The sequence below is a fragment of the Peromyscus eremicus genome, chromosome 19 (assembly GCF_949786415.1).
Source record: "Peromyscus eremicus chromosome 19, PerEre_H2_v1, whole genome shotgun sequence".
In the NCBI taxonomy this organism is placed as follows: Eukaryota; Metazoa; Chordata; class Mammalia; order Rodentia; family Cricetidae; genus Peromyscus; species Peromyscus eremicus.
The window spans coordinates 42,776,385-42,790,069 of record NC_081435.1 but is presented as its reverse complement, the minus strand read 5'-3'; positions in this window follow the sequence as shown (position 1 = coordinate 42,790,069).

The following is a 13,685-nucleotide window of genomic DNA, read 5'->3' as shown; positions in this document are numbered from 1 at the left end:
ATGATCATGACCATCTCTTTAGCTGCCTCTCTGTTTTTTCTCTTGTCTGTAGTGGGTTTCTGTCAAGGCGATACTTCTTTCAAAATAGACACAAGATCAAGTCACTCATCTACCCCGACTCCTCTAACAGGTTCCTGTACACCCAGGGTCCTTCCACCCATCTACAGGGCCCTGCATGAACTGGATCTGATTTTTTCATCTATCTCTGATTTAGTTCCTTTTTACTGTGACCCTGACTCCCATGATCTACTCCAGCCACAGCTTTTTTTTTTTTTTTTTTAATCATGTCGCTGTCAGTTAATGCTGAGGCACTTGGCCTTGACCGTCCTTCACTCACATACTTCCCTGGCTGTATTCCACCTTTACTAAATGTCTTTGCTCCAAAGTCTCCTCTGTCCACCCTGGTTACAACCCTTGTCCTGTACTTTCTGAGGGTACCAGACCAGAAACACGGAGAAAGATGGCATCCTGTCAACGCTGTTGACACCCACCACTGTCTGCAAACTTCCTGATAAGCAAACAAAGTAATAAATACTTGTATTGCCAAACCTATTTTCACTGAGTATTCTTTTACCTTTATTAAAAATTACCTGCATCTGCGCTATTGATATTCTGTTCAAGAAGGTGTCTCCTGTACCAATGCATTCAAGGCTATTCCCCACTTTTTATTCTATCAGGTTCAGTGTATCTGGATTTATGTTGAGTTCTTTGATCCACTTGGACTTGAGTTTTGTGCAGGGTCTCTTTGCACTCTTCTTGGTCTTCTTGTGGGACTCTTAACAGTGGGAGCAGGAGCTGTCTCTGACTCTTTTCCTGACTTCTGGGACCCTACTCCTCATCCTGGGTTGCTTTGTCTGGCCTTAATATAAAGCTAAATGCTTAGTTTTACTGCAACTTGCTAAGCCATGTTTTGTCGGTATCCATGGGAAGCCTGCCCTTTTCTAAATAGAAATGGAGGAGGAGTGGATGAGGTGTGGGGAGGGGGAGGAGGGCTGGGAGGAGAGGAGGGAGGGGAAGCTGTGGTCAGGATGTAAAATAAATAAGTAAAAATTTAAAAATTACCTGTAGCTAAAACATTATTCTCACTGGTGCCGGGGAACTGAGACAGTAAAGACATGGCATTCATTTAAGTAAACCTCAGCTGTACTCAGAGAAAACAAGCACAGCTATTCTAGAAAAGGAATTCAAGAATCACATAAAGTCTTGGAGGTTACGGGATGATGACCCTGACCTCTGACCTATTTACTGCTCTTAGCTCTATGTATGGACTACAAACTGCCATAAAGCAGCATATTGTATTTCATTCTCCTCCACGTTCTTTGTAAGGCTGCCCCACCACCAATATGATGGGGAGTCCGATCCATTAGCAAGGCGGGACTTGGCCAGATAGCTATCTCTTAGCCCTTCTGTACTAAATGACAAAGAATGACTGCTCTTTATCCATACAGGGAAGCTCCGCATTCTGCAGAGCTGAACAGTGGCCACCTTATCATGGCAGAATTTCCACCTCTCATTATTCTCCCTATTTGAGTCAGCTCCAAATCCTCTGGCTTCAGTGAAATGACTCTCTCTCTCTCCTCTAACATTTTCTTTACAGTGTTGAGCATTGTTCATGCTCAATTAAGGATGATGACGAATAATGTAACCAATAGCAATTAGTAGCCTGAAAGAAAATGATGGCTGGAAAAACAGTGGGGAACTTCCCCGGAGAGTTTTATTCCTGTTTCCAGGAGCTGTATAGAAGATGTAGTGGGAAGCACTATCCACCTGGGATGGAGTGAGGCTGGACAAATAGCAAGAATAGATGACAGTAGGGAATTCTGCAATAGTGAGGTAATGAGCTGAAAGGCACAGTCGTTTTTTTTATTCTATTTTGTTTCAAAGGCTTAATTTTCACCATTATTAAATGTGACAATTATGTCTCCTTGTGAACACAGCATTGACCTACATACTACTGCTGTGAAGTATACCATGGCATTTGGATTTCCCCTGCTTATCTTCATTGGGAACTAGCCCCCAGTGAGATATTCTTCGCCAACACCGATCTCACTTTTCCTCTCTCCTCCTGCTATGTGCTGTGCCTGGAGTAGCTTGCCCTCTTTCTCTGGTTCTGCTTGCTGTTCAGATCCTCCCTCATCAGAGTCTTGCCCTCCTGGAACCCTCCTTAATCTTCCTCTCTCACAGAAATTGCTTCTTCTTAGAAGTTTTCAAAGTATGCAGTTCCCCACCCCCATCCCTAAGCCAGTAATTTTCTAAAAGGCATTGTTTGACTTCCATACAACAAGATGTGCCCATCTTTGTTGCTCAGTTGGGTGACTTTGAATATAACATGACTGCAATCAAGAGCCAGAAGGTTCCCAAATGCTCACTCATTACCGTTCTTGCCTCTAATGTTGCAGACCAGTCTTGCTTATTTATTTTTTAAATTTTCATATAAATCAGTGATTTTCACTTGAAGGTGATTTTTGTACCCAGGCAGACAATGCCTGGGGACATTTTTTATGGTCACATTGAGCAGGGTGGTGGTACATTGTTGTCAGGTGGTATGAGGAAGACAGTGGTGGTATTAACCATCATATAGTGCATGCAGGACCAGTCCTGATCTCAAAAAACTTCTGGCTCAAATAAAACCATAAAGAATATACTTCTTCGAGTATAATTTATTTTACTGAACATTATGCCTATGAGATTTGTCCATGCCACTCTGCAAATCAGTTATTTACTGCTAGGTAATATTCACCTGTATGATAAATAAGTAAATGCAAGAGTAAATGAAAACATCCATGTAGTCTATCACTCATTCATAGCCCAAAGTGATTTAATTTTGTTATTTTATGTGCATGCACATTCTCCTTGCATATATGTATGTGCATCACATGCATGCCTGGTGCTCACAGAGGTCAGAGGAAGGCACTGAATATCCTAGGACTAGAGTTACAGACTGTTGTGAGTCATTTTGTGGGTGCTGGGATTGAACCCCATCCTCTGCAAAAACAAGTGCTCTGAACCTCTAAGCCACCTCTGTAGCCCCTCAAAGTCATGTAAAATATGGCACTTTGAATACTTCTTTAGAGGTATGTGTACCTGGCTAGAGTGCAGAAAGTCAGCATGGGAAGTGGGAGGTGAGCCTTGGGCCAGAGTCTCTAGACTCACCCCCAGCTTCCTAGTTTGTTCTGCATCTCAAGCCAGAACGAGGTAGATAATAAAAGAATAATATCTGGTTATAGGGCTATTGAGAGTATGAAATAAATATCTGTATTTTTATTGCTTAGTATCATGTTGACTTCTAGTAACTGGGTGCCCACTTAATTCAGTGAACTTAGTTACTGGTCAAAAAAATATCATCTGCAAATAGTCAATTACTAGAGGGGGGGTAAGGTAATTAATATTTGGACATTTGCCAAAGCTCCAAAGTGAACTGTTATCTGAAGGTCTCTAATGAAATACACCATTCTCAACATGGTTGATTTGGCTAGTAAAAGAATTAGAGGCAGGTCACTACTATACATATCTTAAACTACAACAAGTTTCAGAAGCTTAAAAACAAAAAACAAACAAACAAACAAAAAACCTCCATTAAAAAAATTTCAGTATCATCATCTTACATCTGCTTAAAGACTGGAACTCTAGTCATCATTTACAAGAAATCCTCCTCAGGTTGGATCATAAACAAGTCTAATTTTCTTCTCTAAACCTCCCCTTCTGTCTATTTTTGACTTTCTTTTTGAAACAGCATCTCATTGTGCAGCTCAGAGTGTCTGGTACGTTCTATGAAGGCGGGGTTGACCTCAGACTTAGAGGAATTCTCCTGCCTCTGCCTCTCAAGCGCTGGATCTACAGGTGTGTGTCAGCACACTAGACTTCATTTTTTTCAGAATGTGAGAAATCACCGCACATGAGAGGAAAGGGGCAAAAAGTGTTTTAGATGTTAATGTCAAATACTATTTGAAAGAAATCCTACTAAAATAAACAACTAATTTATATGTGTGAATGAAGAAATTGGCAGATGACGTCACTAAATCCAAATTCTTATAATACTTTTTGAGGCTCATGTAATGTTTTATTGTTTTTTTTATATGTTGTCTACATTTAGACACAAATTTGATGTTTGACCATATAGCATAATTCAACATATGGTATTTTGACAATTAATGATGCATACATGATCAAACATGGTTCTAAGAAATAAACGTATAAAAAAAATTAGTTAAAAAGAATTTATAACATACCTGTCTGGCTTTTACAATCTTGCTTCCTTTTCTTCATCTCTACCCCTCCACCCCACCCCCACCCCCCAAGCCATAGGTGCAGGGGTCATATTGTAGATTTATCAGCTGGGGCTGAGTACTCTAGAGTGAGTTGCTCTCTTCATCTAGACCAGTTGGATTCATGTACTTTGCGTTGCTATCGCCACAGTTCTTGTGTGACTGTCAACAGTAGACCTTTGTCCTCATTGTCCCACTGTGGGAAGGATCTGAGTGCTAATGATCTGAATATCAATTCCAGAAGAGCTCTGGATTAGTTAGTTTTTGTGTCCCTGGTAAAACTTTGGATGGAAATAACTTAAAGAAGTTTTTTTTTGTTTTGTTTTGTTTTTGTTTTTTTTTTAATGGCTCATGCTTCTGAAGGAGTTCAAGGCATCGTGGTGGGGTAGGAATGGAAGAATGACTTTGTCCACAGTAATAGGAGTGTATTGTGGTGGCTGTTTACATTGTTGTAAACACGGAAGCAGAAATTGTGGCTGGAACCAGGGACAAGTATCATCTTCAAAGGCCTGTCCCAAATGACCCACTTCTACCCACTCTGTCCCACCTCCCAACAGTTCTCTAGCTCCCTCAAAATCACACTCTAATGCTGCGAGCTGTAAACAAGTCTTCAACAAATGAACCTGTGGAGGACACTCTCTCTTCAAACTATAATCAATTAATCTATTGAACATTTCCGAGGAGTGGTCTTCCTTCTCAGATGTCTAGGGACAAGGCTCTTCATTAACCTGATAGATGAGTAAAAGAATAACTAGCTTTGGCCCATGGAAATAAGTGGTAATGTTTAAATGATGAGGTCATTTAGAAGCTGCCTACTATTGAAAAAAAACAAGTGAGTCCTGGTCAAAACCACCACATAGTGGCTTCAGGTTCTATCACGTGAGGGCTCACTGTGGTCTCTGAACAGCCAGTGGTCATGTTCCTGGCTGTGAAATTGTCACCATAGCCTGTCTCTTGCTCTCACAGTTCTTTAACAACCAACTTTAGGGAAAAATACCTACAAAAATATAGATTCTGTGAAAACAAGGGTAAGCTATGGAGAAAGTACAATTTATTTGGTACATGTTAAAAATCAGCAAGGGACATAACATTTCGCGTACTCCCCAAGTGCAAGGCTGGTTTCGTCATTTCCATAAGAAACATTTCCCACTATCAGTGAATCAAGGACACAGGTAAATTTGTCAAAAGTTTGGGAGTCACCTGCTGTGGCTTTGGTGATGGGTCAGGGAAGAGCGGGACTTATTGCCTGCTGACATAAAGATTCAAGATACATTTTCCCCCACGCAGACATGACAAGACTGTTAAAGAGAGAACTGACAGGAATTTGCAGACAGCAGAGCAGAAGCCTCCTTAGGCAAAGGTTTGATTAGGACTGCCAGCAAAGGTGACTGGGTTTTATGTCACAGAAGAAAGAACAGAGCATCAGTAAAAACACAGAGGGGGGAACATGAGGTCAATGTGCCCCCTGCCCCCCAAAAAGACTGGTTTCAAGCAGATACCATAACAATTTTAGTGTAAAACCCACAGTGTGATTTACTTGGGAAGACTGACGACAGCAGAGTCATTGATTCATTTATCCGTTTTGTTCCTTTTCTCATGTCTCTCTACTGAGTGTGACTGTGATCAGAGCTACTCGCTTTTCGATTCCACTGGTGTGCATAAACATTGGCAAGTGTCAGGCGCTCCTGAGGAGTACCCCTCCCCCTCCAGAAGCCGGGAGCCAGTGGTCTGTACCCCTTAGTGTCCAACCTTGCCATCCAGTCAGCCATTCCGATCAAGGCCTCTTCACAAGTAGAGTCCACCTGTGGGACAGGGAGACCGTTTATCTCACACACGTTCCAGTTCCTTGAGCCGTTACACTTCATTTCCAGATTGTTCTGGCTCCTCAGGCCTCGCAAGCCACACTCACTCCGCTGTCTTCACAGCATTCTTCACTTGCTAAAAAAAAAAAAAAAAAAAAAAAAAAAAAAAAAAAAAAAAAAAAAAAAAAAAAAAAAAAAAAAAGATTTATTTATTTTATTTTATTTTGTGTGTATGAGTGCTTTGCCTGCATGTACGCCTTTGTACCATGTGTGTACGGTGCCCTCAGAGGCCAGAAAAGGCTGCTGGATCCTCTGGAACTGACGTTGTTATTCACTGTGTGGGTGGTGGGAACTGAACCCAAGTCCCCTGCAAGAGCAGCAAGTGCCCTCAGCCCCTGAATCATTTCTCGAGACCCTTCCCTCATCATCCTTATCTTCTGTTGTTGTAGTTGTTAGAAATATTTTAAAACAGCGTTAAGGTATGGGTGCTAGTGAGGAGAGAGGATCAAACTGTTTTTCTTCTTCTCATGAAACCGTTCATATTAACATATTTCAAAGTTACCACAACATAATGCAGGCCTACCGTGTGCTGGGCACTGTGCGAGAGTGTTAGGGATAGTCACTGCTCCCATGATGCTTGTTTCCATTTGTTGAGTAACTGATACATAATTAGAGAGTGAGAAGAGCTGTAAAGAAGCGGAAGAGGAAAGGGGATGGTGAGGACCAGATTTTGGATTGGGGGGGGTCAGGAAAGGTCAACTTGGAGGGGACATGGGCATATCGGAAATCATTTCTGTCTGGGCGTGGCTCTGCCGTAGATGAGGAAGTAAAAAATTCAAAGGCTTGAGGTCCAGTGGTCTGAGTTTTTCAGCAGTGTTTCAGGCCAGTGAATATCAGGTATAATGAGAGTAACAATCGAAGAAGTGACCACAGGCTGGAGATCCTGGCCTGAGAGGCCAAGTTTAAGAACTCTAATTTCAACAGACGAGAAGTTGCTGAGCAGGGAAGTGATTCATCATGGGTGTTTTTAAACTCCACAGAAAATTATAAGATTTTTCAGAACGATTCAAAGATTACTGGTACCTACCAACCAACTTATCCATTAATACTTTTTTTTAACACATTCAGAGCCAAACACATAATTATTCACAAGAAGAACGTTCTCTGCAGATATAATACACATGCATTTGTGTAATTTCATCTAGTTTTTAACAAAACACTATGGGTGCTACCAGTCATGTTTTATTTGTTATTTTACTTTAAAATATTAGGTGTAATTTTGTGAGACTTATTCTTACTCTTCTATTTTTCATTTTTCATTACAATTAGTAATTGTACATGGTGGTGGAGTTCAATGAGCTATTTCTACTCATACATACAGCATGCACTCACTGATCAAATTCAACTGCCTTTCCCCCTCCCTTCCCCTATCTCCAGTAATCACTATTCTACTCAAAGGCCAATGTTCCCAGCTCCCATCTGTGAGAGCCAGCTTGTCTTTGGTATCTTGCTTATTTCACTTAGTGTCCCCAGTCTGGCTGCAGAGGGCAGAACTGGCTTCTTCTCTGTGGCTAAACAGCAGTCCACACTGTGTGTATGTCGCATTTTCTTCATACATTGGTCTATTGATGGGTGCCAGGCTGATTCCATATCCTACTTACACTAAGAGAGCATAGAAGAAAATACCTCAGCCCCAGTCAGAGCTTAACATTACCACCTAGTGAGAACATCTCAAATGAGATCATTCCTGAGTGTATGACTCGCAGAACCTGTAAGCAAGCAAATGGTTACTATTTTAGGTCACTGGATTTGGAGGCATTCTGTCATTCAATAATGGATAATGAACACAATTAGAGTCATCGCGACCCTTAGGAACTCCATGTGATTCCCTTCATAATAAAAGTATCCATTCTGAAAACAACTATGGTCACCATGATTCTAGAAATTTCAGCTGAAGTGTGTATTATCTTACTTAATCTATAAAATAGCTCTGTATTTCTTTTTTTTTTCATTTTGTTTGTCTTGCTACATAGTCCAGTGTAGGCATAATTTTCTGTCCCATCAGCCAGCGCCCAAATATCCACACAGAGACTTATTATTAATTATAAATGCCCAGTCGATAGCTTAGGCTTGTTACTAACTAGCTCTTTCCTCTTAAATTAACCCATATTTCTTATCTACATTCTACCACATGGCTCTTCAACACAGCATGTTTATCTTGCTTCTCCTCACTCTCCTGGCAACTCTGCCCTTCCTCATTCCTGAGCTCTCTCTCTGTCCACAAGTCCCACCTAACCTCTTCCTGCCTAGCTACTGACCATTTAGCACTTTATTAAACCAGTGAGAGCAACACATCTTCACAGTGTTCAAAAAGATTATTTCACAACAGTCCAGAGTTGCCATGAGCCTTCTGTTGCAGCTTCCCATGTCTTGAGGTTGTAAGTCTGTGCCACCATGCTTAGTGAAAGCCTACATTCTTGATGATCTTGTTTTACAGACAAGGAAGTTTGAGTCCAGAAAATTCAAAGGCTGTTGGAACAGAAGTGAATGACTACAAGGGTCACAGTCAGTCTCCAATGCTCAACACCTTCACTAGTGTCTTAGTTAGTGTTTCTATTGCTGTGACAAAACATCATGACCAAAACACAAGTTGGGGAGGAAAGAGTTTATTCACCTTCCACATTGCTGCTCGACATTGAAGGAAGTTAGGACAGGAGCTCAAATGGGTCAGGATCCCAGGAGGCAGGAGCTGAAGCAGAGGCCGTGGAGGGGAGCTGCTTACTGGCTTGCTTGCTATGGCTTGCTCAGTTCACCTTCTTTATAGAACCTAAGACCACCTGCCCAATGATGGTGTGGTGCTATATTGTATACTCTAATAAAGCTTACCTGAGGATCAGAGGATATGGCCAGCCACTAGATTAGACATAGAGGTCAGGCAGTGGTGGCACACACCTTTAATTCTAGCACTCGAGAGGCAGAGATTCATCTGGATTTCTGTGAGTTCAAGGCCACCCTGGACTACATGAGATTGACTCAGTCTAGGAGAGAAACAGAGCCAGGCAGTGGTGGCACACACCTTTAATCCCAGCATTTGAGATCTCATGCCTTTGCTTGGGAAGCACACATTCCTTTAATCACAGGAAGTAGTATGGCAGGACACAGAAAGGTATATAAGGCACAAGGAAACAGGCTCTCTTTGGTTGAGGCCTTTGGGGTGAGGGCTCAGAGGCTTTCAGTCTGAGGATTCATGGAAACAGGATCCGCTGAGGAGTTGGTGAGGTGAAGCTGGCTGTAGCTTGCTCTGCTTCTCTGATCTTTCGACTTTTACCCCAATATCTGGAACAGGGTTTTTTTTTTTTTCTTTTTATTAATAAGACCACTTAGCAATTGAACAATAGGATGACACCACCCACCATGAGCTGGGTCCTCCCCCATTGCTTACTAATTGAGAAAATGCCTTACAGCTGGATTTCATGGAGACATTTCCTCAACTGAGGCTCCCTCCTCTCTGATGACTCCAGCTTGTGTCAAGTTGACACACAAAACCAGCCAGGGCAACTAGCTACTCCATCCTCACTCTACTTTTCTCATATTGTATTGTATGTGAGATTTTAGTTTGTTCTTGTTTATGCCTAAGTAAGAAACAAAGTGGATTATAGGTAGATAGTTGTTTCAAGACCCTGTTATCTCAAACTGGAGTGGTACAATAAAGTAGGTTAGTGTGACTTCTGAGATCACAGGATGCTATATACTTATGGAACATGGAACTGCTACATCTTTGCATGGCCTCAGGAATATGCCGTGACTGGGGTAGTGAGGGAAAAAAATGACAATCAGCAGACACAGAGAAAACTGGGATCTAGCGGGCTGTGCTTAGTGGTTTTTTTATATGCAGTTGAATAGAGAGGTGAGGTTATTGTATACAGCTGGATCAAGGAGACAGGCTTGGCCAATCTCCCACAGCAGCAGCCTCTACAGGGAGCACTCTTCAGTTAATAAATATCTGTGAGGAGAAAGCCATAGTGGACGTTTTCTACACATATTTCAACATTTGCACTTGGACTCTGGAGGAAGGCTTTGACATCTGTCTGAGCCTCTGCCTGTGTCTGGGAAGGCTTTGCTATTCTCATGAGTTTGAGGCTACCGGGTCCTTGATATGGCTGTATCCATGTCAACAGCACACATTCAGTCAGGACTTCACTCACTTGGGGCTTCCTCAGCTCCGCACGTAAAATTCTTCCCAATAAAGCAAACCATTTGTGAAGGACACATCGTTGTGTATTTTGACTTTGAGTGAAGGTGCCTAAAAATAGCTTTCCTCACTTGAAGTGAAAAATAGAAGATTTCTAGAAATTATGATTGCAATATGTTCACAGAACTATCAGTCAGAAGCCTTCCTGTGAGCCTAGAATGCAGAATTTATCAGTCTACAGAGTTCCTTCTGTATCTTAAACAAGGATAACATTTGATTTACTTTGTAGTTATTAATGCCACTTATAAGTTTGCTTAACTTTATTGAAATAGCTGCATTTGTTGAACTTAACATTTGTTGAGTCATGCAAATGTGCTTTAAGTCTATAATTTTTTTTTTTTTAATTATCCATTAATGCCTTTGTACATCAGCACTAAGAATTCTTGTTTGGCAGACAAGGAAAATAGTGACCAAGGAAATGAAGTCCCTGCCTGAGGACACCCAGCTGGCAACTCTCAAACTTGAGAGACATTTGAACCCAAGTCGGCCTCAACACAGAGGTCATGTTCATGCTTACTGCTACAATTTGTCTAATCCTGAAAGCATTGACCAAAGAAAATGGTCCAGTAGAGTGGACACCCACATTAAGCAGCTCTGAGAGTTAATGGGGGAGGCCCATGCTAGGGGGCAGAACTGTACATCCCCTCCCAATAAAACCAGTAATATGGACTTAGTTCTGCGATCCCAATACATTGCTACTTTATTCTAGAAATGAGAGAACACTGAAATATATAGTTTTTCCTCAAACGTTTGTCTGTTTCATTTGCAAAAACTAATCACCACCCAGATGAAGTAACTGAGATAGAATAGCGCCACTGTGAGGCACCGAGATAGGCCATAAGACCCATGAGAGGACAGTTGGATACTGTTGCATTACTGTTAATTAATAGTAAATCTATCAATTTATAACAATGAAAATACATCCTGCTTCCTAGATATTCACATTATGATTCATAACAGTAGCAAAATTATAGTTATGGAGTTGTGATGAAAATAATTTTGTAGTTGGGGTCACCACAACATGAGGAACTGCATTAAAGGGCTGGAGCATTAGGAAGGTTGAGAACCACAGAATTTAAGATCGAGGTTCCTGACACTGTAAGCCTGAGCTTGAAAGCCTTGTCTCTGTAGGTCTAATGGTCCTTGCTCATAACACCTCTATGAAAATTACAGTATTAAAAGGTGCTTCTTGCTGTCTGTTACGCCTTGTTGCTGGGGCACCAAGGACTATAATAGTTGTCAGGTCCTAATCTGCTGATGGTTAAAGCCCAGAGCAGTACACCTCCAACCAGACTGTGGGAGCCTTAAGTCTCTAATTCGGAAGCCTTGAGCATTAGGCCCTTGTTCCCTGGGGTATGGAGCGATAAGCCTGTGGTTCTGCCAGTCCATACCTGGGCCTTAGGCACTCAAAGTTCAGATTTGCTGTCCCCAGAGGAGGTTCTCCTCACATCTACATGGTTTCAAGCAAAAACATACTACTGCACAAACAAATAGACAAAGATTCTGTTCAGGAGTAAAATCAGGACTCAGTGGAACTTTCCACAGCCGGGACTAAAGCCTGAGTTTCCAGCTGCCAGGGCTGGTGGTTACTGTCATAGACACATCTTAATAAAAGGAGTTTAGATCTAGTTTATATAATGCTGTGAGGCCCTCCCCCTCCTTCTGCTCTTCCTCCTCCTCCTCTTCCCTCTTGTTTGTGACAGATTTGCATCTACCCCAAGTTGGCCTCAAGTTTGCTGTGTCTAAGGATGACCTTGAACCCCTGATCCTCCTTCCTCCAACTCCCAAGCACCGGGGTTGTAGCCAAGTGCCTCCATACCCAGTTTCTATAGTGGTGGGGACCAAACATAGGATTCTGTGTATGAAAGCAATCACTTTACCCACTGAACTACACCCTCAGCCCAATACAAGTCTTTTGTTGTTGTGGAAGCGGTGGTGATGATAGTGTTGGGGATTGAACTCAGGACATGGTGACATATTCTTTCAACTAAACTATATACCCAGCCTCCCCAGCTATTAATGTTCACATTAACAGCAAGTTTAGAAGCTCTCATAATCCTGCTAAGACATCTTTGATTGTTGTTTTTTTTTTCAATGAAGTAATTTTCTCTGAGTCTATAGTGATTAGACGCTGGGCATAATAAACATATACCTCTTTGTAAAAGTGAAGAACAGTTTAGATTAGTTTTCCCAGAAACAGATTCGAGTGTGATTTCCTTTCCAACTCTTACATCTTTCATTTGCAGTTAATGCAATGGACACCTAGTGATGACACACAGATTGAATCATCCCAATAATGACTGTTAGATACCACTCAGGATAGAGGCCATTGCAATCATCTCCATAGGTGAACATTTCTTCATGAAAATCCAGCTCTCATACACTTCCAACAGATGACGTATGCTGTCAGATAACCTTGTCAGAGAAGAGTGAAGTAAAGGATTTAGCTTAATTGAGCATTGTGGGGTGTGGTGGCATTTATCTCTAATCCCAGCATTTAAGAGACAGAAGGAGGCGAGTCAGAAGCTCAAGGCCAGCCTTGGCTGCATAATGAATTCAAGGCTAACCTGTGCTACCTGCAACACTGTCTCAGTAACAACAACAATAAAAATGCTCTGTACACTTAACAGATGTACTTTGACTTGATTTTCAGAAACAGTACTGGAAAAAGTACTGTGACTGACAGTAACCCAAGAGTCCTCTCAGGCTGGGACTAAAAAACACAAGTATAAAAGTTATGCTTTGTTTATTTGTTTGAATAAAATCTCACTTTAGACCCAAAGCTGACCCTGAACTTATTTTTCCTCTTCTGCCTCCATTTCCTAAGTTGCTAGAATTCCATTTCTACACTATCATTCCCCAGCAATAAAACCAAGTTTTAATGGTTTATTCTTTTGGTATGGTTTCTGTTGTTTTCCCTACCTATGAATTCCTACCTGAATCCAGCTTTGACCTTCACCAGTGAACAATGTTTGGAATGGACAAGACAACTTTGTTCCAGTGTAAGACGTTTCTGATGCCCCATTATTGTAGGAACTAAGATCTCTTTTACACATGGACAAGTAATGAGATTGCCATACAGCTTATAGATTAGGATGACATGCCCTGGGAGTATGGAAAGCCATGTGCAATACAACATGAAGTATACTTTATATAAAGAACCGAACTTTTGTGTGGCTCAGGAGCTGTCCCCAGTGGACAGAGGTATGTTTGGAAGTTAAATTTAGTTAGTTAGTTAGTTAGTTAGTTAGTTAGTTAGTTAATGAATTAATAACTTAATACGATTTTTTTCCTGCTTATAAACTACCTACACAAGCATGCCATGTCGCATGCAATGCACCTGCAGTGTTACTGAGAACTGCAGCT